We start from the raw sequence: 21,433 nt of genomic DNA on the forward strand, positions 1-21,433 counted from the left end.
TTTTTATATTTAATATTAAAAAATATATTAAAATAGATTTTTGCCCTTTATGCAGATGAATTTTTGCCTTGTTTAAATATATTAGAGCTATCAAGAAGGAGCTTTTTAAAAACAGTAACAGTGAATACACTACTATGCTAGAGATGCTAATCATTTTTAAAATTTTTCTCTCACCCATTCCTCAATTGAAGTTCTTAATTATATAGAAAATATTCCTCAAATAACAGTTCTTTATTTTTTGCTGATTTTATATTTTGATTGCTGCTATGCCAAAAACAAAATAACAACAACACTATCCTAATTTGAACAAATTGAGATTTTAGGTCATTGCCATCATTGTCAGACTAAAAGCTTCAGGTGGATGTCTCCCTGATTCTTCAGGGCCTATCTAGGCCTACCCCATACAGCAATGATGCCTTCCCTTGCCTGCCCTGTCCTCTAAGGAGCAACTTTCAAAAGGTGCTCAGCATGTAATGTCTTGGGTTACCCGATGTGTGTTCCTGTATTTCTGATAATGTCTCCTGCTACCTGTCATGCAGAGTCACCTTTGAGTGGGGGATGGTGATGGTGTTTTCCAGTTTGTCCTCAGGTTCCTAACACTTTCATTGTTTATCAGTCTCTCCATTCCTCCTTCCCCTTTCTACAGTTGATTCTCTAGTCTCTTATCTGTATTCTTCTGTATCTTGTCCATTTGCCTCATGGTAGCCTTCTTTAGAATGTGGTTGTCCCTACTTCCCTCATAGAAGATAGCAGTAAACAGTGAAGGCAGCTGAGTGACAGGAGAACAGGTTCATGACTGACAGGGAGCATGTTCCCTCATCAGCACCTGAGGACCAATGGGGAAAAGGCACTGGAATAATAGGAGAGAGGAGGGTGGTACAGGGTAAGAGACCAGACTCAAAGAATTCAGCCTTTAGAGGTGAATTTAGCTTCCTCACTTTTATCTTGTGTGACTTGAGCAAGCAGTTTAACCTATAAATCTCATTTTCCTCTGTAAACTGTAGATAACACCAGAGCCTCCCTCACAGTAGTGTTGTTCTGAAGATTAAATAAAAACTAATCTATAAAAAACTCTTAACATACTGCCTGGCCTGGTACATGTCAGTAGTCATTAAAGGTAGGGATGGTAAGTGACAGAAGAGTAGATTATTTAGTTCTTAGCACCAAAAAATGCTATGTGAGATAATAAATATGTTAATTGGCTTGATTGAACAATTCCCCAGTGTACAGAAATATCTACGTGTCATGTTGGGGCCAGGCATTTAACCTAGAGATTAAGACACCTGTGCTGCATATCAGAGTAATTGAGTACATGGGCTTGATTCCCAGCTCTGGCTCCTGACTCCAGCTTCCTGCTTATGCAGAACCTGGGAGGCAGCAGTGATGGCTCAGTTAATTGGGTTCATGTGGGACAGACCTGACTGAGTTCTGGCTTCAGCACTGTTATCAAACACTGCCTGCCCCACCACCTCCCCTGCCATCCTGCAGGCCTTTGGCAATTGAACCTTTGGGTGGAAGTGCTCTCTGTTTGGACCTATCTGACTTTCTAATAAGTGAAAATTAGAAAGAAAAAGGCAAGATAATGAGAAATACATACTAATTTATTTTTAAGACATTATAGGCCATAAATATACAATTTTTCTTTTCAATTAAATATAGAAATAAAAACAATAATAAATAAAAGTACTACTTGCAGCCGGCGCTGCAGCTCACTTGGCTAATGTGGAGCCGGCACCCTGGGTTCTAGTCCTGGTTGGGGCACCGGATTCTGTCCCGGTTGCTCCTTTTCCAGTCCAGCTCCTGGGAGTGCAGTGGAGGATGGCCCAAGTTCTTGGGCCCTGCACCCGCATGGGAGACCAGGAGGAAGCACCTGGCTCCTGGCTTTGGATTGGCGCAGTGCACCAGCTGTTTGCAACCATTTGGGGGGTGAACCAATGGAAAACGAAGACCTTTCTCTCTCTCTCATTCTCTCACTGTCTAACTCTGCCTGTCAAAAAAAAAAAAAAAAAAAAAAAGTGCTACATGCTTGCCATATTAAAAAAAAAAGAAAGTAGGATGGTGAGGCAACATAGAAGAGACTTTAGCTCCAACGGCTATCCTGAAGTAGGGATCATCCCAGGGAAGAATGCTCAGAATGCATGCTCAGAATGCATACTAGAATGAAAGACATTATCACATAATCTGATTACTGTGATCTCCCTTCAGGCTGTCCATGGGTCTTTCCAACTGTGCTCATGGTTAGCCATAGTGATTGTCATTTCAGGTTTCCCATCTTGGATTGAATAATTCTCCTGGTAGGGCTGTCCTGTTCATTCATGTAGGATTTTTAGCAGCATCCTTGGCCATTACTGAATGCCAGAAGTGGCTCAATATCCCCATTCCAACAACTACTGATAGGGATGATGTTCCCTGGGAGATAAAATCAAATCTAGTTGAGGATCACTATTTTAGGGCCCGTTTAATTTTGGGGGAGACTTTAGTTAGATCTCCTTGTGTTGTCTCTGGCATTCACATTTCCTCTTCATTATATGCTGCTCAAATGTATTTAAGATCAGCCACTATTTCCCATTTCTCTTTTGTTCACAGATCTACTCCACTGCTCTCCTCCCTTCCTGGAAGAGAATGATGCTTTGAATGCCCAATATCCAGTGAAGTGCCAGCATATCAGAATGGGTGCTGACAGCTGACTTTCTCAGAGCCTTTCTTATATTCTGCTCAACTTTTACCCTTGATTTGCATTCTTGAGTGTGAACATACACTTCGTCTGCTGGGTTCAGATACTCTTAGTCTTTTACTGTGTTTAATATTGCTGGATTTAGTTTCCTTAATCAAAGCCATCAATAGTCTTTGAGGATATTTTATAATGTTTTTTGAGCTCTAAAGAAGAAAATACAAAAGCAACAAATTGAAGGATATCTAAATTGCCTGAGAAACTGCCGTATAATTAAACTTTGCATTTTATTTGGGTTCTTTTAACTCCTTAAGAAATCTGAAGTCCAGTGCTGGATTTTAGATTTGTAATCCTAAATATGTAATTTATATTTTAAAATTTGTATATTAATGAAGAGTCTTCCTCCCACCTCATCCTTCATCTCCCCACTGTAAACACTGTTTCTTACATGTTCTCTAGAGTTGCTTTATGAGCAAACAAGCAAGTACAAATAATGATTCTTACTCTTTCTCTTACATAAAACAGCTTATTATAAACATTTCTCAACACCTTATTTTTTTCAGTTAAACAGTTCTTAGAGACCTTTCCATTAGATCAATGCTCTTAAACTAGAGAAGAGGGAAACAGGGCACTGTGTTACGGTGGATAAAGCCACTGCCGGTGGCACTGGCAACCCATGTGGGTGTTGATTTAAGTCCTGGCTGCTCTACTTCCAGTCCAGCTCCCTGCTAATGCACTTGGGAAAATAGCACCCATGTGGAAGACCTGCATAAGGCTCCTGACTTCTGGCTTCAACCTGGCCCAGTCTGGCCATTGTGGCCATTTGGGGAGTGGACCAGCAGATGGACGATATTTCTCTTTCTCTCTCTTTAACTCTGCCTTTCAAATCAATCAATTTTTTAAAAAAGGGAAATAAAAATCAACATGGTAACTAAATCTTTACAACTTCATGGCTAAAAAATTTTTGATTTGTAGATTTTTAAAACTTTATTTATTTGAGAAGCATAAAGATTGGTTCATTTCCCAATTGCCTGCAATGACTGGGACTGAGCTGGACCAAAGCATTCCATCCAGGTCTCCTGCATAAGTGGCAAGAACCCAATTACTTGAGCCATCATTACTGCCACCCAGAGTCTACATTAGCAGGAAGCTGGAGTCAAAAGTCAAAGAGTTGGGTACTGAACCCAGGGACTCTGATGTAGAGTATAGATATCTTAACCCTTAGGCTAAATACCTTCCCGTAAATTTATAGATTTTTAAAGTGAAATTACTTGTACAGGAATCATATACTTTTGCAATCTTGAAATTTTTTATTACTAAGATAAATTATAATAGTAAGATTATCTGAATACTGGCAGCACCTTTGTTATATATCTGTTTTTACAATGTCTGTGTATAGCACCTGCATTATTTTCTTAGTTGAGAAACTGAGGTCCAGACAGAATAAAATCCTAAGTGAGATTATCATTGTGGTAGCCCTGGGACTGGCAAGAATACTCAAATTCATAGTGTGTGCATTGGTTTACAGAGAGAAAAAAAAAAACCAGTATATTGAAGGTCTACTCTGTGCACTTGATCTCACTTATCTTTATAACAACCTTATTGGGTAAATATTACATTCCCATTTTACAGATAGAGAATCAAAAAGCTATAATTTAGAGAAATTACATAATTTACCAAAGAGTACAAATAGCCAGATCAAAATAAAAATTCACTAAGCCGGCGCCGCGACTCACTAGGCTAATCCTCCGCCTTGCGGCGCCGGCACACAGGGTTCTAGTCCCGGTTGGGGTGCCGGTTCTGTCCCGGCTGCCCCTCTTCCAGGCCAACTCTCTGCTGTGGCCAGGGAGTGCAGTGGAGGATGGCCCAAGTCCTTGGGCCCTGCACCCCATGGGAGACCAGGATAGGCACCTGGCTCCTGCCATCGGATCAGCGCCGTGCACCGGCCGCAGTGCGCCTACCGCGGCGGCCATTGGAGGGTGAACCAACGGCAAAGGAAGACCTTTCTCTCTGTCTCTCTCTCACTGTACACTCTGCCTGTCAAAAAATAATAATAATACTGACTGCAAAGCTTTTGTCTTTACAGAGTTAGAAAACCCAGACACTGTGTTAGCCTCAAAAGAATTTCCTCTTTCTCACATCCCTTGTTTCTGGTGTTCACTTGTTTTTCCCTGCACTCTGTGTGCCCTCCTTCTTGGCTCTGTGACCCCTCTACAACTCTCCCCTGTGCTCCCTCTTCTCCAGCCACACCAGCTTCCTTGCTGTCCCTCAAACACAATGACCTCTGTGTGTTTGTACTGGCTGTCTCCCCAGGGAGCCACCAGACTCTCCCTCATCTCTTCTAACACTATCTGGTACACTACATTTTATTTACTTTTGATTAATGTCTGTGTCTTCATGCAGGTAAAGGCATGTGTGTGTATATGTGTACATGTACATTTTAATCAATGATTGGTCAGTCACTGGTCTGTTTTATTCAGTGCATTATTTCCAGCTTGAGAACAGTCCCTGATATTTAATTGATATTCAATAAACACTTGCTAAATATTTGAACAAATACTTGCTCTGCTTTTGAACTAGGTACAATGTTAGGAAATAAGTGTATAACTATAAATGAGACACATGTAGTAGTCCCTCCCTTCTATAGTTTGGGAATAACAGCATTGGTTGAGCAACTATTATATGTCATATGCTATGTTAGTCCAGGGAATTCTCATAGGAAGCAGGTATTGCTGATTTCATTTTGTAACTTAGGCTCCTAGAAGTTAAATAATTTGCCAAAGATCCTACTTAAAACTGGCAAAGCCAAAATGCCAATATGGCCGGCGCCGCGGCTCACTAGGCTAATCCTCCGCCTTGCGGCGCCGGCACACCGGGTTCTAGTCCCGGTCGGGGCACCGATCCTGTCCTGGTTGTCCCTCTTCCAGGCCAGCTCTCTGCTGTGGCCAGGGAGTGCAGTGGAGGATGGCCCAAGCCCTTGGGCCCTGCACCCCATGGGAGACCAGGAGAAGCACCTGGCTCCTGCCATCAGATCAGCGCGGTGCGCCGGCCGCAGCGCGCTACCGCGGCGGCCATTGGAGGGTGAACCAACGGCAAAAGGAAGACCTTTCTCTCTGTCTCTCTCTCTCACTGTCCACTCTGCCTGTCAAAAAAAAAAAAAAAAAAGCCAATATGATTTTTACTCAGTTCTGTTTCTCATTATCAACAAATACATACATACACTCATCTTGTCTTTTACAAGGAAGTTTGTGGAAAATGTAGTTAAAAGGCAAGTTTCTTTTGAGGCAAAAATTCTGAAATCCATGCATATGAGGGATCTTCAAAAAGCTCATGGAAAATGCATATAATGAAAAAACTATGCATGGATTTTAAGATTTTTTTGTTACCAAAATAAACTTCTAATTCTATTTCCTTGCCCTTTTTGAAGGGCCCACATGCACCATTCTCTTCAGGGAATTTGTAAATTGTAAATTGTAATATGCTGCTTGTCAAAGACAGAAAATCACCAACACTAGCAAGCTGCTGTTTTGTCACAGCTACTTTTAGCCTTGGTCATGAGACATTAGCAAATATTCTCTTAATCACTGTAATAATGTAGCAAGTTTAGTCATTTGGCATAAATTTCATAATTATTTTTGGATGGCTTAAAAAATGGTGACTTTGCCAGTAATAACATCTCACGTTCCCCAGGGGGGGTGGGTTTGTCATAAATACCATTTCCGTAGAACATTTCAAGGAACTTAAAGTTCTTGGAAAATATTTTTAGCAGGCAGCCTTTTCTCAGTCAGACTTAAAGGGCATAATATTATATACTCTTAGAAATGTGTTTGTATGTATTTTATTAGGAATATTTATATATATATTTCTTTTACTGCTCAAAATCCATGTATATTTAGTTATTCTTTTTGTATCTTAGTGGATTAAAGAAGCAGAAATGGAAATTTTTGCAAAAGCATATTGCTGCAGCTGTTTAAGTTTTCTGTTTCCATAGGTCCCTTTTTTCTCAGATCATGAGCTTTGAGTCAGATATTGCAAATAGGTATTTTTGAGGATTAGTATAATTCCATTTTATTCACACTTATTTGGTGGGTTTCTTGTTTTAAATATTTATTTGCTTATTTTCACATACTTGAAAGGTAGAGCAAATGTCTTCCATCCATGGGTTCACTCTGCTGCCACAGCCAGGACTGGGCCAGGCCAAAGCTAGGAGCCTCAAACTGCGCAAGTCTCTCCTTTGTGTGGTAGAACCTAAGTATTAAAGCCATTACTACTGCTTTCTAGGATGCATTAATGAGAAGCTGGATTGGAAGCCAAGTAGCTGGGTCTCAAACTGGTACTCCACGTGGTGTCTAAATAGGCCTTACACTGCCCATATTATCTCCTTTTAAAACAACTGCAAAGAGTGTATCCTTTCCAGATCTAATTTGAGCCAAAAAGAATTTTTAAGCCCTGATTTCTGAAAGTATTTTTTTCAAAAGGCTTTCTTCTTTTATTTGGCTAACATTAATTAATTGATGTTTAATTCAGCAGATTTAACATCAAAGGCCAAATCAGGAACCAGCCATGTGCCAGAGTGAATGAGTTCACTGGTTTTCACCTCTTTGTAGTCTGGCTGCCTGCACAGAGGCAGCGGCTAACATGGTATGCTTGGGAAACCAAACGTTTCCTAGATTGTTAGTGGGAAAAATCAAGCTTCAGAAACTTAGAAACCACTGCAACAGAGACTTATGTTTTACTGTGACTACTGAAGTCATATGAACATAGAAACAGAGTAGACAGAGCCCAAAGAATATAAAAAGTGAAATATTTTGATCCTTACAGAGGACTTGGCATTTGTGTATATATGTTATGTCTAACATTTTAGCTGTAGTTAAACAGAAAACTAGGAATAAGGGAAAATAGGAAAATGGAATACATTTAACAGTATTTAGAGGCTTGGGCAGTTGGAGGAATGAAGGTTGAGGTTTGGCCTAACTTCTGCTGAGCAAGCAATTAGACCATGAACCACAATGAAGATGATTAGTTTGCCTCTTCATGATCTTTGAAGAGCTCAGGTTTGGGCCATAGGTAAAGCTTAATTATGGACAGGTAGAAGTTTTACTCTAGAGCCTTTTGGAGCATATGAACATGTTTCTTGTGGCCTGTGTTTTACATGTTATTTTATGTGCATTGTAAAAATTAAAATTATTTTGGACATCGGAGCCTTGTTTAATTTTCCTTTCCCTGATAGTCCAGAAAGCACTGGGACTATCTTTTCCTTATAATTATGGACAGGTGGAAGTTTTACTCTAGAGTCTTTAGGAACATATGAACATATTTCTTGTGGCCTGTATTTTGCATGTTCTTTTGCATGCATTGTAAAAATTATTCTGGACATTGGAGCCTTGTTTAATTTTCCTTTCACTGATAGTCCAGAAAGCACTGGGGCTATGTTTTCCTTTTCTGTCACTTGTGAGCACTCAGAAGACAGAATGCATAAACATAAAATTTTGACCCCACATTCTCTTCTGTAAGTTGGATTCTTTTAAGATGAATATGTTCTACATAATATTAAGATTGAGAGGTGAGGAGGCAATTCCCTCAAGATACTGTAGTGGTCAGCAACAGATCTGCTAGAAGACAGAATAGAGACTTTATTTATATTCCACTTCACCTATTTAATTATATTTATCTCTGTGAGAAATGTGCTATTAATGGCACAGTTTTTTAAAAAGTTACAGTGTGCCTCATATGTACTATTTGAGTATCAATTCATTTTATGCCCTAGCCATGTTTTACCTTGTGATGTCAATTTAAGAGCAAACTATTAAACATTTTAGTAGTTGAATAAAATGTTTTTGATTAAAGCACTGACTTCCCTATCTTCACTTTTAAAGTTTACTCATTCACAGCTAAACACAAAAAAGCAAAACCACAGTTCTTAAACAATTGAAAAGCCACATTCAGGAAAGCCATGTGTCCAGTAGGTGGGAAATATTGGACCACAATCTGCTAATGACTTATTATCTGACCTTGCCTCAAATATCTGTCTCCTCATCTGCTACATGGGGTTAGCAATACCATTTCATCCCAAAGGTTACAAAACCTTTGATAATCCTCAAATCTCAGTACCTCAACTACTCCCCGACAACCTTTACAGTCATTTCCTCCCTTCTTTCCTGTGTGACACTGTTCACAAATTCATATGTCAAGAGATTTTATGGCTTCTTAAATCATATTGGTTCGTGACTATATGGAAAACCTTGATTGGCATTCCATGAGATTCAGATTTATTTTTGGTTCTTTATATGGTAAGTATTCATCATCATTCAAGGATATAAGTACATGGTAAAAGTAAAGAAGTAAATCTTAGTGTCCCAACACTTAAAATGTTATGCTAAATTGAAAGTACAATTAAACTGAGAAATTAACACCTAGAGGAGATGTATTTAAATTTTTACCTTCTAAAAGGGGATTCTTATTTTTTGTGTATGTCTAGAATCTGTTCTAGACTGTTTAGCCCAAGTTGCTAAGATTTATCTTTTAATGATTGTGCCATTGAGGCATAGAACTTTCAAGGTAAAACATGGAGATTCCAAGTAGAGCTTTTAAGGATTTTGCATTCACCTGCTGTCTAGGTCCTTCACTCCATAACATGCCTCTTTTTCTTTTCTTTTTCTCTTTCTCTTTTTCTTTTTTTTCTTTTTCCCCTCCCTCCCTCCCTCCCATCCGTCCGTCTTCCTTCCTTCCTTCCTTCCTTCCTTTTTCTTTCTTTCTTTCTTTCTTTCTTTCTTTCTTTCTTTCTTTCTTTCTTTCTTTCTTTCTTTCTCTCTCTCTCTTTCCTTCCTTCCTTCCTTTTCTCTCTCTCTCTCTCTCTCTCTCTCTCTCTCTCTCTTTCTTTTTCTTTTTTATTTGTTTTCATTATTTGAAAGGCAGAGTTGGAGAGAGACAGAAAGGGAGTGACCTTCCATTCACCAGTTTATTCCCAATGGCTACAACGGCCAGCACTGGGCCAGACCAGAGCCAGGATTCAGGAACTTCTTCTGGGTCTCCCATGTGGGTGCAGAGGCCATCTTCCACTGCTTTTTCAGGTGCATTAGCAGGGAGCTAGATCAGAAGTGAAGCATCCAGGTCTCAAACCCATGCTGCTGCACCACAACCCAGCCCCTCCGTAACATGTTTCTTTAGGTGATGATGGCATCTTTAGGAATGGGTGTGTGAGTTTTGCAGAAGATGGATGACTTTCAAGCAGGGGAATCAGGATAAAGGATAACCTCTTTTTTCAGAGTGGCTGACAATAGTCACTAGAGACATGTCTTTTCTCTAACAAGCTTACTATGACGGGTGCTAAAGAACATGAGCTCTTCAGGGTTGCATCCTGCAAGCACTTTGTTGGCATTGGAGCAACCCCTGGTACACCTCAGCCTGGCACAATCCTGTAATACCAGATAAAGTGGTATCATTTTGGGGAGCCTGGCATAACTAGCAAGCACTGGGTACTCTTCATAGAGTAGCTGCTTGAGGCCTGGCACCCTGCAAACTGCTTTATTATCACATTCAACCTTTAAGAACTGAAATCAATTAGATGTCTTTCTTCCTTCCAAAGTCCAAGAAGTTCTGAAGGCCAAATAATGGATTTAACACTCAGAGTGGGGCTGTTCTTGATCCTGGTTCAATTGTATTTTCTCTTTTTACCTCAGGCTCTTTTTTCATAGTAGGTTTCCAAGAAATAAATCTGCCATCCTTTTTAGAGTGCCCTGTTGAGTAGCTGCTGCAGCCCCCACTTATATTCCAATTCCCATCCTTTTCTTGAATGATCTATAACTTGTCTAGCCCTGACTGATTTCCCTTTGCTGAGTTCCCAAGTCCTTACAGTTTTATGACAGAGGTTCTATATTGTTTTGTACTACTTTATAACTTGGTGTATTTATCTTGCTCTTAAACCAACTAAGCTCTTTCAAGGAAAGATAGCCTTTTAATCCCCTACATGGGTTTGAACTTCAGATAGAACTGACGACCAGACTGTCAGCCTTTCTCAGAGCTGACTCACTCTTGTTATTACATCAGAATAAGATCAGTAGAGTTTTAGTCTTGTCACTTCTGAGAAGGGAGAACTATGCAGTGCAGTGAATCATTCTGTGTGAGACACATTTACATGAAATCCAGATGGGAGAAATTAGCAAGAGAGTCTTAATGCCTGTGATTGTTTACAGCTTTGCTTAGTCTAATGAATTTTACAGGACTTTAAGAAGAATCTTATGGGACATAGTTCTGGGGGAGATGAGTGGAACCCCAAATCATTTGACCCAAGTTGTTCTTTCCATTATTTGGCAGGTCTACATATAGTCAGTTATGAATGCCTTAAGGATAACGTGCAACCTCAAACACAATGTATTTCTTTTAATAATGAGTGTTTATTTTGATAAAAAGTATATAATTTTTCCTTTAGCAGCATAGATTCATCTTCACCAAACTCTACAGAGTGATTTACCCTTTATGCCATCCCCAATTAACAAACAAGCTAAGACAAAGGTACTTCCACAGCCTCCCATGTACTCCTTTTCTTTTCTTTTTTTTTTTTTGACAGGCAGAGTGGACAGTAGAGGGAGACAGAGAGAAAGGTCTTCCTTTTTGCCGTTGGTTCACCCTGCGGTAGGCACGCTGCGGCTGGTGCACCGCGCTGATCCGATGGCAGGAGCCAGGTGCTTCTCCTGGTCTCCCATGGGGTGCAGGGCCCAAGAACTTGGGCCATCCTCCACTGCACTCCCTGGCCACAGCAGAGAGCTGGCCTAGAAGAGGGGCAACCGGGACAGAATCCGGTGCCCCGACTGGGACTAGAACCTGGTGTGCCGGCGCCACAAGGCGGAGGATTAGCCTACTGAGCCGCGGCGCCGGCTTGAGGAGCAGGAGCTGCATGGGCGGGGAAAGGAACCCAGGCCTCCCGCGTGACAGGCGAGAATTCTACCACTGAACCACCCATGCACCGTTTCCTTTTCTTTAAAGTTAACAAAACCACTTAAGTCTTGTCAACCCAAAATGTGATAAATGTTTTACATTCCTCTTATGATCTCTGCTCAAATATTTGCTTTTGTTTTGGTTCATTTAGAAAAAAAAAAAAAAAGAGAGAGAGAGAGAGAGAGAGAGAGAGAGAAAACTTTGTTCACCTTTAAACTTTTGTTCCCAGGACTGGTGGGCCATGAGACACAATAAATTTGGCAGATTTGCTTCTGTCAGAATGGCCTGTTTTGGAGGGCTGACCTCACTTTGAAGCTGCTCTAATCCAATGATTTAGAGTTCTCACAGGCTCAAGTACTGCAGTTATGTTAATCTTTCCTGGTCTTACATGTGGATTCTTTTCTTCATATTACCTCCATTTTCTTTAGCTGACTTGTCTCTGTAATAGTACAATCAGTAGCTTGTTTTTGTTAAAAAACATTTTTTAATAGTTTGCTCTGTTTGATCAGAGTTCCCCTCAGTGGTTATTGCCTACTGTTAAATCCTTACCTAGTATGGAGAGTTATTTAGGATGGGTGACACTGTTTCCCACCACCACCACCTTTTTTTTTTTTTTTTTTAAGATTTATGTATGTATTTGGAAGCCAGATGAACGGAGACAGAGAAATCTTCCATCTACTAGTTAATTCTCCACATGCCTTCAATAGACAAGAGCTGGGCTGGTCTGAAGCCAGGAGCCAGGAACTCCATCCAGGTCTCCCACAAGGGTGGCAAGGGATCCTGGTACTTGAGCCATCATCTGCTGCTTCCCCTCCTTCAGCAGGGAACTGGATCAGAAGCAGAGTAGCCAGGACTTGAACCATACATGATGTGGGCATCCCAAGCAGGAGCTTAACCCTCTGTGCCACAAAGCCTTTTTCAAGTTTGTGGAAACCTGGAGTGCAGGAGGCTCACATAATGAATGGATGGATGAGCCAAGAAGTGTAGAACTCAGATTTATTGACCCATATTTACTCTGTAGTCTGACCATTGAGACAACACTATTTATCCACATCAATTTAGTTCAATAGTAAGGGATTCTGGCAGTTGACTGTAGCATTTTAGCTTTTTAAAAACACTCCCACAGTGTTTATCTTCATCTTTAGGTGCAGCTGACCTCTTATCTACTTTATCATTCCATTAAAAAGAGCAGGGGTGATACTATGATTGAAACCATTTCGTAACAGCTGCTGGTGATCTTAGTCCTCCTTAGTGCAGCGCTGCTGGTCAGTGCTAGTAGGTACAGCTGGGTTAGTGACATGGTGCCGTGTGTGGTGGGCTTAGTCATTGGACCTTTTGCCCTCTCTTGTGCCTAGCTCAGTGCCTGGTAGACACCAGTAAATGTTTACTGCTGTTGAACACAATTACAAGCCCAAGGCTGGCTTCACAGGTTGGCACTGGAGCTCTCTAACCTTGAAATTATGAAAATTTCACTTCTTTTCTGAAAAATTTGGCAAATGCATTGACTACCCACAGAAACTCTGAAGTTAAAGTGCACGCTTGAGAAAAGGCAATCTGCTGGTATTTATTAATTGCAAAGGGAAGCTCCTTCAACTTCAGGTACCTTCCAGGCCATCAGGTAAGGCATAGAGATTAGAGAAATTTATAGGAATCTACCCTTCATTAAGGACGAAACACTGTAATCTTCCCTATTTTGCTTGGAGTCCATTCCGTGCCCCAGAGCGATTCACCTGGTACTCTTTCACCACCTTCAATCTCATTATTTTGAAGAGGGAGTTTGAGTGGATGAAGGTGGGCAGACAGCAAAGAAACATCTGACTTAGTTTGCCTACATGATACTTGCTGTACAGGACAAAGCAGATTTCACTGTCTGGCCTTAATCTGAGCCTAATTTTGTTTTGTGCTTGTAAATCAGTTCTATGTGGTTATTTCAAGTAGTGGCCAAGATTTGAGTTCCGGACCCTGAACAAAGTGCAGAAGGAGGGACCTTCCCTAGGCCATTGTATCCAGAAACATTTTTCTTACCAAATAAGAAGCTTCTAGGTTGTAACTGATTTTTTTTTTCCAGTTTTATCCAACATCCTTATTGTCCCAGTGACACACCTACTAATTGAGTACTTTCCTAAGTATTATGGATAAAGCTGGTGCAAAATGGATCCTGAAAGAGTTTATAATCCAGTGGATAGACAAAAAACAAGTAGTTAATGTGTAATTTAATGTCATGTCCTTGCAATCAGTGGTGTGAAGGAAAACAAAGCAAGATATCACCAGGGGTTTACAATCTGACAGCAAGGTGACTTCTGCATTTTTTTCAGGGAGGTTGTTTTGAAGGCATTGAGTCACTTTGAGTTTTGAAAGGTAGCCTAACAGCTGGGAAGGTCTAGGCAGTGCAGTTTTTCAAGTCAGTAATTCAGACCTAAACAGCTTTGGTCACAGAGCACAAACTTTTTCTAGGGCACCTCTTACCTTTCAAGGAGATAGTGGGCTTGCCATGCAGAGGACTTTTAAGTACATTTATGTTTTCCTTGTCCTCCCATTAGTTCCCTTTTCATAGTTGCAGCCTGATTGAACTGTATTGATTTTCACCTGCCCCTTTCCTCTTGCCTTCTCCCCGCTTATACTAACAAGAACTTTGAACCTTTCTACTTTTTTTTTTTTAAATGGGCTTCATATCTAAATTATTACCTACAGTATCAAGGCTTCTTCGGGGGCTACAGTTCTCCTTTCTTCCTATTATTAATTAAAGGGAAAACCAATAGAGTGATGCAGCCCAAGGATGCAGGGGGTCCCGGACCCCCCTCTGAGTAGCTTTCAGTGTCTCTTGCCTTGTGTTTTCAGGGAAAGTTATAGCACAAACATTAATTAGTTCTTCTGTAAAGTGAGGCATTGGGATCAGATGACTTCCACAGCCTCTTTCAGCTTGAAAGTTCTGTGGAAATTCCATGTCGTGTGTGTATGCATATGTGTGTATGTGTGTACACTTGAAAAAGTTCTTGAAAAAACTGGAGTTAAGTCTTTACTTTGCAAACAAAAATTTTTAATCCATGCATGGTTTTTTCATAATACACATTTTCTATGAACTTTTGGAAGACTCATATGTGCACTGATTTTGGAATTTTTCATATGAGAATAGACTTGACTTTTAATTCCATACCCTTGTTTGTACATACATACTCTCTGGGGCCTGGGACATCCCATTGTCCACTATAGTAAAACTTACCAAGGTATGTCTCAAACTCATATCTGTAAAGTTGAATATGTGCTATTCTGGTGTAATATGTGTTTTTTTTTTTCTGATTACAGTTGTCATTTAGACTAAAATCAGTAGTTATCATAAACAGAAACAAGGTTTTATATGTCTATTTATACCCCAATCTATTCCAGTGATACACTTACCTGTCTGTTCTTTGCCATCCCTTACTACTACCCTCAACAAACACACCATTCCTCAAACTTCTTGTTGAAAAATAATAATTGTATCTTTAAAAGTTAATAGATTTGGGAGCCAGTAGAGAATAAGAGTGTAAGTTCGGTCAGTTTGGAGAAGGAACCCTGCCAAGGTGAACTTCCCTGTTCTTCAGCTCAGAATTCAAACTGCTGCTGTCCTAGCTTAATCTGCTAGAGCATCTGAGAGAACAAGCTTGAAGAGGGAGTGTTTCTCTCATATCTGAAAAAGAACCAAGGGACTTTCCTTGGCCAACCTTCCCATCTTTGTTTGCCCAGCTTTCCCAGCCAGAGGCAATGTTAGGGCAGATAGAGGTCAAGAAGAGAGGATCTCAACTCTGTTTTTCTTAAATAATAAGAAGGCTATGGATAGGCTTATAACAGTGTTGATGATCCACAGAGAATTAGGGATTCAAGACACAGATGTTCCATTTCACTTCAAAGTAGAAAATGACCAGAGGAGGTTCTAAAAGTCCTTGTAGCACACATGAAGCATAAGCAATTGAGTAGGAGGCTCAGGCTCAGGCTCAGGCTATAGGGATGGCAGCAGCAGTCATTGATATACTGTTTTGAAAGTTTAAAATGCTGGCTACATATGCAGTGTCTCTTCATGCTTAAATCCATAAACCCTTATTTAAGCATAATTTACAGAAATAAAACAATCAGATTAAATTGAAGCTAAATTCACAGTCAAGTACAAATTAAATAAACTCTCAAAATAATTTAAAATTAATGATATGCCCCAAAAAAGAGGTAGGGTGTATTAGGGTGCTATGTGAATAACAGGGCATTTCGGTTTCTGAAGTAGGTTGAAACTCACTGCTTTCCATCCTCTGATTATTACTCCACAATATCCAGTCTTTTATAAAAGTTCTCTTCTTGCTGCCCCCTTTTCCTTTTAAATAAGAGGGTCTGTATTTTTTTAATTCATCTTGTAAAATATTCACTCTGCCCTGAAGCACATGATATGAACAGCACATAAACTTAAAAGTATTATTGGAATTTTTATTCTTCCTTCTCCATTTTTATTTTTAAAATTCATTTATTGTCAGATGTACTTTTAGGAAGGGAAGGAGCAACAGAGAACCCTAAAACAAAATTCACAGCTTTTGAAAAGGTAAATTAATGAGCTGCAAGAAGACTAGAGTCAAAGCTTGATCTGTGCTCTCACTGTAGACTTCATCACAGCATTAGGAAAATAACATTCAGATACACCCATGCTGAACAACAGTTAAGGCTAATCACCAAAAAGGAGCAAATGAACTTACTAAGCATAAAACTATCTGTGTGCTTTGTTTGGAAATGTAAGAATTAATGTGCTTTCTATGATAAGCATTTTTTTTCCATCATACTAAGAAATGCTCACTGAGAGAGCCCACTGTCAGATAATGTACTCAGGATAATCTTGTTTAACTTTCAGTTTTAAAAGAGCTCTTACCATGTGATCATTTTTTGAACCAGGCTTTAAAGTTAATAATGGAAAAAAGTATAATTATAAAATTGTGTAACATAAAAATTTTAAAAATTGATGCTTGCCTGCTTTAAAAAAAATAAAAGACACACTCTTGCAGACATAGCTGTTAAGAGCTTTAATAGAGGTTATGATTTTCAACAGTTGAGCTAAAGTTTATGGTGCAGATGGTACTTTGGGTATAGTTGAAACAATAATTGATGGTTTCTATTTCTCTCTTCCTCTGTTAGATTCAAAAGAGCAAAATACCTTTGTCCCAAAGAGGAATTTTTCAGTTCCAATTACAGCCTGTATTAAATAAACAGCTCTTCTATTGCATATTCCATACTTGTCCACAGTGACCTGGGTGTTGGCCTCTCTCTTTTCATTATGGTAGGCTTCCCTAGGTTTGAAATAATTGTTTTGGGGAAATCCTATTTCTCAGTACTAACGTGCAGTTTGGGTAGCCTATCCTCAGTCCAACAAATACATAATTTTTCTTTTGTAATATAAAAACCAAAGTCCTGTATTGTTCCAAATAAAATATGCAAAAACAAAACAAAAAAACTCCTATGAAACAAAGAGGTAGGCACCATTGTCAAATATTTTTGAAAACTCAGCTGTGGAATTACTTAAAATACATAGATACATTACAAATTTTGAGCACATTTTTTTCAATTGCAGTGTTTCAAATGATAAATCTCATATCTGACTTTTTTAAACTCTCACTGAGAAATGTAAATTAAATGAATTTGTAACACACACATGATTCAGATGGTTATAGTACTATTAATTTTTTCTACATATCCAAACTGTTATCTTACATGGTTTTTCCAGTGCCAGCAATATTAAGCACATTTCAGTCTTTTAGAGCAAATCAATGTAAATGACAGTGTATGAATTAAGGGAAGTAATTCTGTCACAGCTCTTATTTTGTTTTAAAGTATATGTTCAGACCACATAAAGTTTGAATGAGAAAGCGTTTTTTTCATCTCTGATTCCAGTGTTCTAAACTTGACATAGCATGTTTTAGTTTTTTTTAATTCCTATATTTCTTTTTATTTTGAAAAGTAAAGTAAAATATTATGTAGGTTTTAAATATCTGCCAAGTGTACAGATATACTGTAAGAGTTCATTTACAGCAACAGCCTGTGAAGGGTTTAGATGTATCTAATTATGGTTCAAAATGCCACTGATAATTTTATTAAAGTATTTCTTAGGCTTCACTTCTAAATTACTGTATTGTACATAAAGCATTATTATCCAAAACAGAGGACAGCTTTAAGTGTGACTTGTCATTTATCCCCTGCATGCAGTTAAAGTAGAAAGTTAGAACTCAAAATTATGAGTTACTCCCCTGTACAGATTGACATCTGCTTTTAAGAGAGTAGCATTTTTAAGATTTTTTTTTTTGAAGCTTAAAAAGATTTGTTTGGTTAAACTTATCCTAAGGTCATAACTGTATTCAGAACAGTGTTTTCAGAATCTTTTATATTAAGATTTATGGGACGGAAAAACAAAAACCAGCACTAAGAATGACCTATGCTGTGGCAGTGTTTCGCACTCTGCTCTTGTAAGAACTAAGCTGAAGTCCCGAGGAGAGGTAGGATCAGGAAGGAGAGCTGTTCCCCTGCTGGGTAATTTCCCCACCCTTTTTCCAAAGATTGCTTCGTACAGGCAGGACTCGGTGTGCAGCTCACTTGGAAAGCCCGTGTACTACACAGCCCTCACCTCCCAAAAATTAAATCCCAAAGCTGTCTTCCCCGCCAGAGAAAACTTTTACTTTCAAGTTTTGTGTGAGCTGGAAAAGGTCTTGAACCTAGACTCAATTGGATGGGCTGTGCGAAACCTGTCTGCAATTCGTGATGCTGAGGCAACTTTATAAACGACCTGCGGACACTCTCCCTGGCTGTGACGGCAATGCCCCTTGGCGGAGCGCAGCGGCTCTCCCGGGCTTACCTGAGCTGCCTGCGCCGGGGCCGCTGTCGCCGCGCCGCGCTGCTCTGGGAGCGAGCTGTGTGCGCTCCAGGAGTCGCCCGAACAATGCGAGCGGGGCGCCGAGCGCGCCCGGCCTATGGACGTTACGTCACTGCGCTGCCTTATAAGGCGCTCCGCGTGTGCGGCGCAGGCGGCGGGGGCGCCGGTGACAGCCAGACCCTCGGCGGTGGCGGCAGTGCGCAGCTCAGCGCCCCGCTCCCAGTGCCTTCCGTGCGATGTGAAGCGACAGTCTGTCCCCAGCTCCCTAGGCAGGGAATGGGCTGTAGCCCAGGGACGCTAGCGCCCTCCTGCAGGGTTAAGCAAGACTTTGGGGTCATGGTGGCTCCGATAGTAACTTTTTTCTCTGGATCTCTAACGATTCTGTTACTGCTTCGGGTTGTTAAATAAATACATATCCTGTTACTCATATGTAAACTTCTGTAAATACATTTTTGTTACATTTGTATTTGGTTGCTGGGGGGAGGCGGGAGAGGGAAATGAGAGGTCGTTTTTTTTTTTTGGTCATCTCTGGGGGGTGATTTAGACTTCAAACCTTCTCTTTCCTCTTTGTAAAGAGTAGGGGTCCTCAGAGGATAGTATTTTATTTCCTGATGATGTAACTACCAAACAATTCTTCAAGTGATGATGGGAAGGCCAGATGAAATCTTATTTTTTCAGTGTTTTTACTCAAAGAACCTCCTCGCTCCCCATTTCTGCATGCCTGTGTTTTAATGAAAGCGGTTAAAACTAACCAGATTATTTGGCAGGGGAAGTATTTTTAAAGAAATTAAATGTTTTGTTCTGTACTTTCAAGGCAAAATATAAAAATAGAACTTCAGAACTAATTTTAATCTATTTACTCTCTTCTACCATCAAACAAAATACAAGACATGAGGAGAAAAAAAGTATGATTGAATTAAGTCTATTATCCTCTGGTATGGGGCAGATTAACTTGGTCTGAATCCTAAGAATTAACCTCCTAATTATCTTGAACATCAGTAAGAAAAGTAATCTTTAAAGTCTTAGCCCAACTATATGAGTCTGCTAGATAAATTAGGGACGTGGAAGTATTATTTGCCAGCTTCAGATGAGCACTTTTAGTAGCTTCAGTTTTTAAACCCCCCTTTTAAATTACATTAAAATAGGGTTGCTTCCTATTATGATGTGCATATGTCTATAGCATTATTTTTTCCATATGTTTTGTCAAAAAAGAAATTAAAATAGTCTGCTGCTTTTCTTAGTGTGGGGTGGAGAAAGAAAGAGATGGTTGCAGTGTTGTATAGTTGTGCAAATGGTGTGGAATAAAGATGCAGAACACACAAAGAAATGTGTATCCCCTTTTTGAAACTGGGGGCTTAGTTATCAGTTCTTCTGGGCCACTATACTATGACCAGATCACTTGACAAATGAGAAGCCTATATTAAACCCACTCCTGTTTTCCTCTATACTGTTTTAAAAGAAGTAAATGACCATATCCGTAAGTGGAACTTACCCTGTAATATTGGCCTTATACTTTTATGTTAGCATTGTAGATGATATGTTACTTTCACTGTGAAAATTTATGAAGTACATTGTAATCTTTTTTGTTTCACATACTTGCGTGTACTTATTAAACATCCTATTGAGACTTGTAAAAATTAAAAATGAGATGAAATCACTGTTAGGAAGTTTGCATGAATCATGAACACCTGGATCTCAGCCCCAGACTGATAGCAAAATGTCCCTTTACTCCAAAGCTAGCATTTTTGTAGTTTGTTTTGCCATTTTCACTTTGATGGGCAAAGAAATGTCCTAACATTTAACAGTACCATTTAGTTTTTTTCTCATGTTTTTGTACTCAACGCTTTGCATTTATTTCCAATCTTTTAACTTCCCAGTTCCCCTTGAAATATGTTTGTTCCTCTTTTAAATATGTTAGTTTTATTTCCTCCTTTCTTTAGCTCGATTCTGAAAGTTAAAGAACTTGAGTAGAGAGAAAAATTGTCTAAGGAGCTTGAAGCAAGAGAAAAAAAAAGGACTAAGACCCCCTACTCCTTGGCCGCCTCTCTTAGTGCTGTTACTCCCTGAAGTAACAGTGGTCTGCCACCTGGATATGACTCAGCCTTCCAACTGGGCCATGATATGTGACCAATCTCTTCAGTAACCAATAATAACGTTCGTTTACTGAGCTTTCAGCTCATGCCAGTCACTGGGCTTAGTGCTCTACATGCATCATTTAATCTTCATATTTTGAGGTGGTATCATCCATATTTTTCAGATGAAAAATCCTATTTGGAAGAAGTAGCTTGGCCAGGGTTGCACAGCTAGTGAAGTAATAATGCAAAGATTTAAACCAGTGTTGTATACGGCCTTTACCTTATCTTTTATTGATTTGTTCAGATTCTCTCAGAGGTGGTGGTGTTAAGGGAGTATTCTGATTTAATTGAGAAATGTGTATCTTTATTTTCCAGTTCTCTTCATAGGCCACATGGCAGAATCACCCTGATTTTGCACTGAATAATCACTAGGGGCTTTCATTCACATTAGAGACATTTTAGATTTATGTATGTACTAAGCCAGTTTTCTGGAAGGTGGCAGTGATATGTCTTGTTCTTATAAAATTAGAATATTTGACAGTTTTCCAACAGATGAAAGTCAAGGGTTTGGAGCAAAATAAAGCCTTTATCTAACTGACAGACCCCTGAGCTGTGTATTAGAAGCTCCAGCCAGACATTGGCACTGTGGTCCACTGGCCATGTGAATTAATGAATCATGTTTCATTTCCCTCCCTTTTCCTACCAGAATTCTCTTTGTGATGTAATTTTTGTTCTCTTGGTTTCTGACATAGATTTACTATGACCAGAGTTATGATCACTGTGCCTCGAAATTGGCTGAGAAAATTTGACTTCCTGGCCTAGTTCTATCCAATTACTGTATGACTCTCTTTTCATTTTATAATCAGGAATTTTATACAAATA

At 39.6% G+C, this 21,433-nt stretch overlaps 2 protein-coding genes and 1 non-coding gene across 7 annotated transcripts in view; 1 reads left to right on the plus strand and 2 right to left on the minus strand.

Annotated features, from left to right (window-relative positions):
- Positions 1-18,549, minus strand: part of FILIP1L (filamin A interacting protein 1 like) — a 52,723-nt gene extending 34,174 nt beyond the window's left edge. The window contains exon 1 of the mRNA XM_062206801.1: positions 18,459-18,549. The gene's annotated coding sequence lies outside the window, so the exon portion shown is untranslated. The remainder of the gene's footprint in view (positions 1-18,458) is intronic.
- The window catches only part of COL8A1 (collagen type VIII alpha 1 chain), a 603,924-nt gene that overhangs the window by 240,012 nt on the left and 342,479 nt on the right, over positions 1-21,433 (plus strand). The window lies entirely within an intron of this gene.
- On the minus strand, positions 11,562-11,632 carry TRNAD-GUC (transfer RNA aspartic acid (anticodon GUC)). The gene has a single exon. It is a non-coding gene; the product is annotated as a tRNA-Asp (tRNA).

The sequence above is a fragment of the Lepus europaeus genome, chromosome 2 (assembly GCF_033115175.1).
Source record: "Lepus europaeus isolate LE1 chromosome 2, mLepTim1.pri, whole genome shotgun sequence".
NCBI classification, from domain to species: domain Eukaryota; kingdom Metazoa; phylum Chordata; class Mammalia; order Lagomorpha; family Leporidae; genus Lepus; species Lepus europaeus.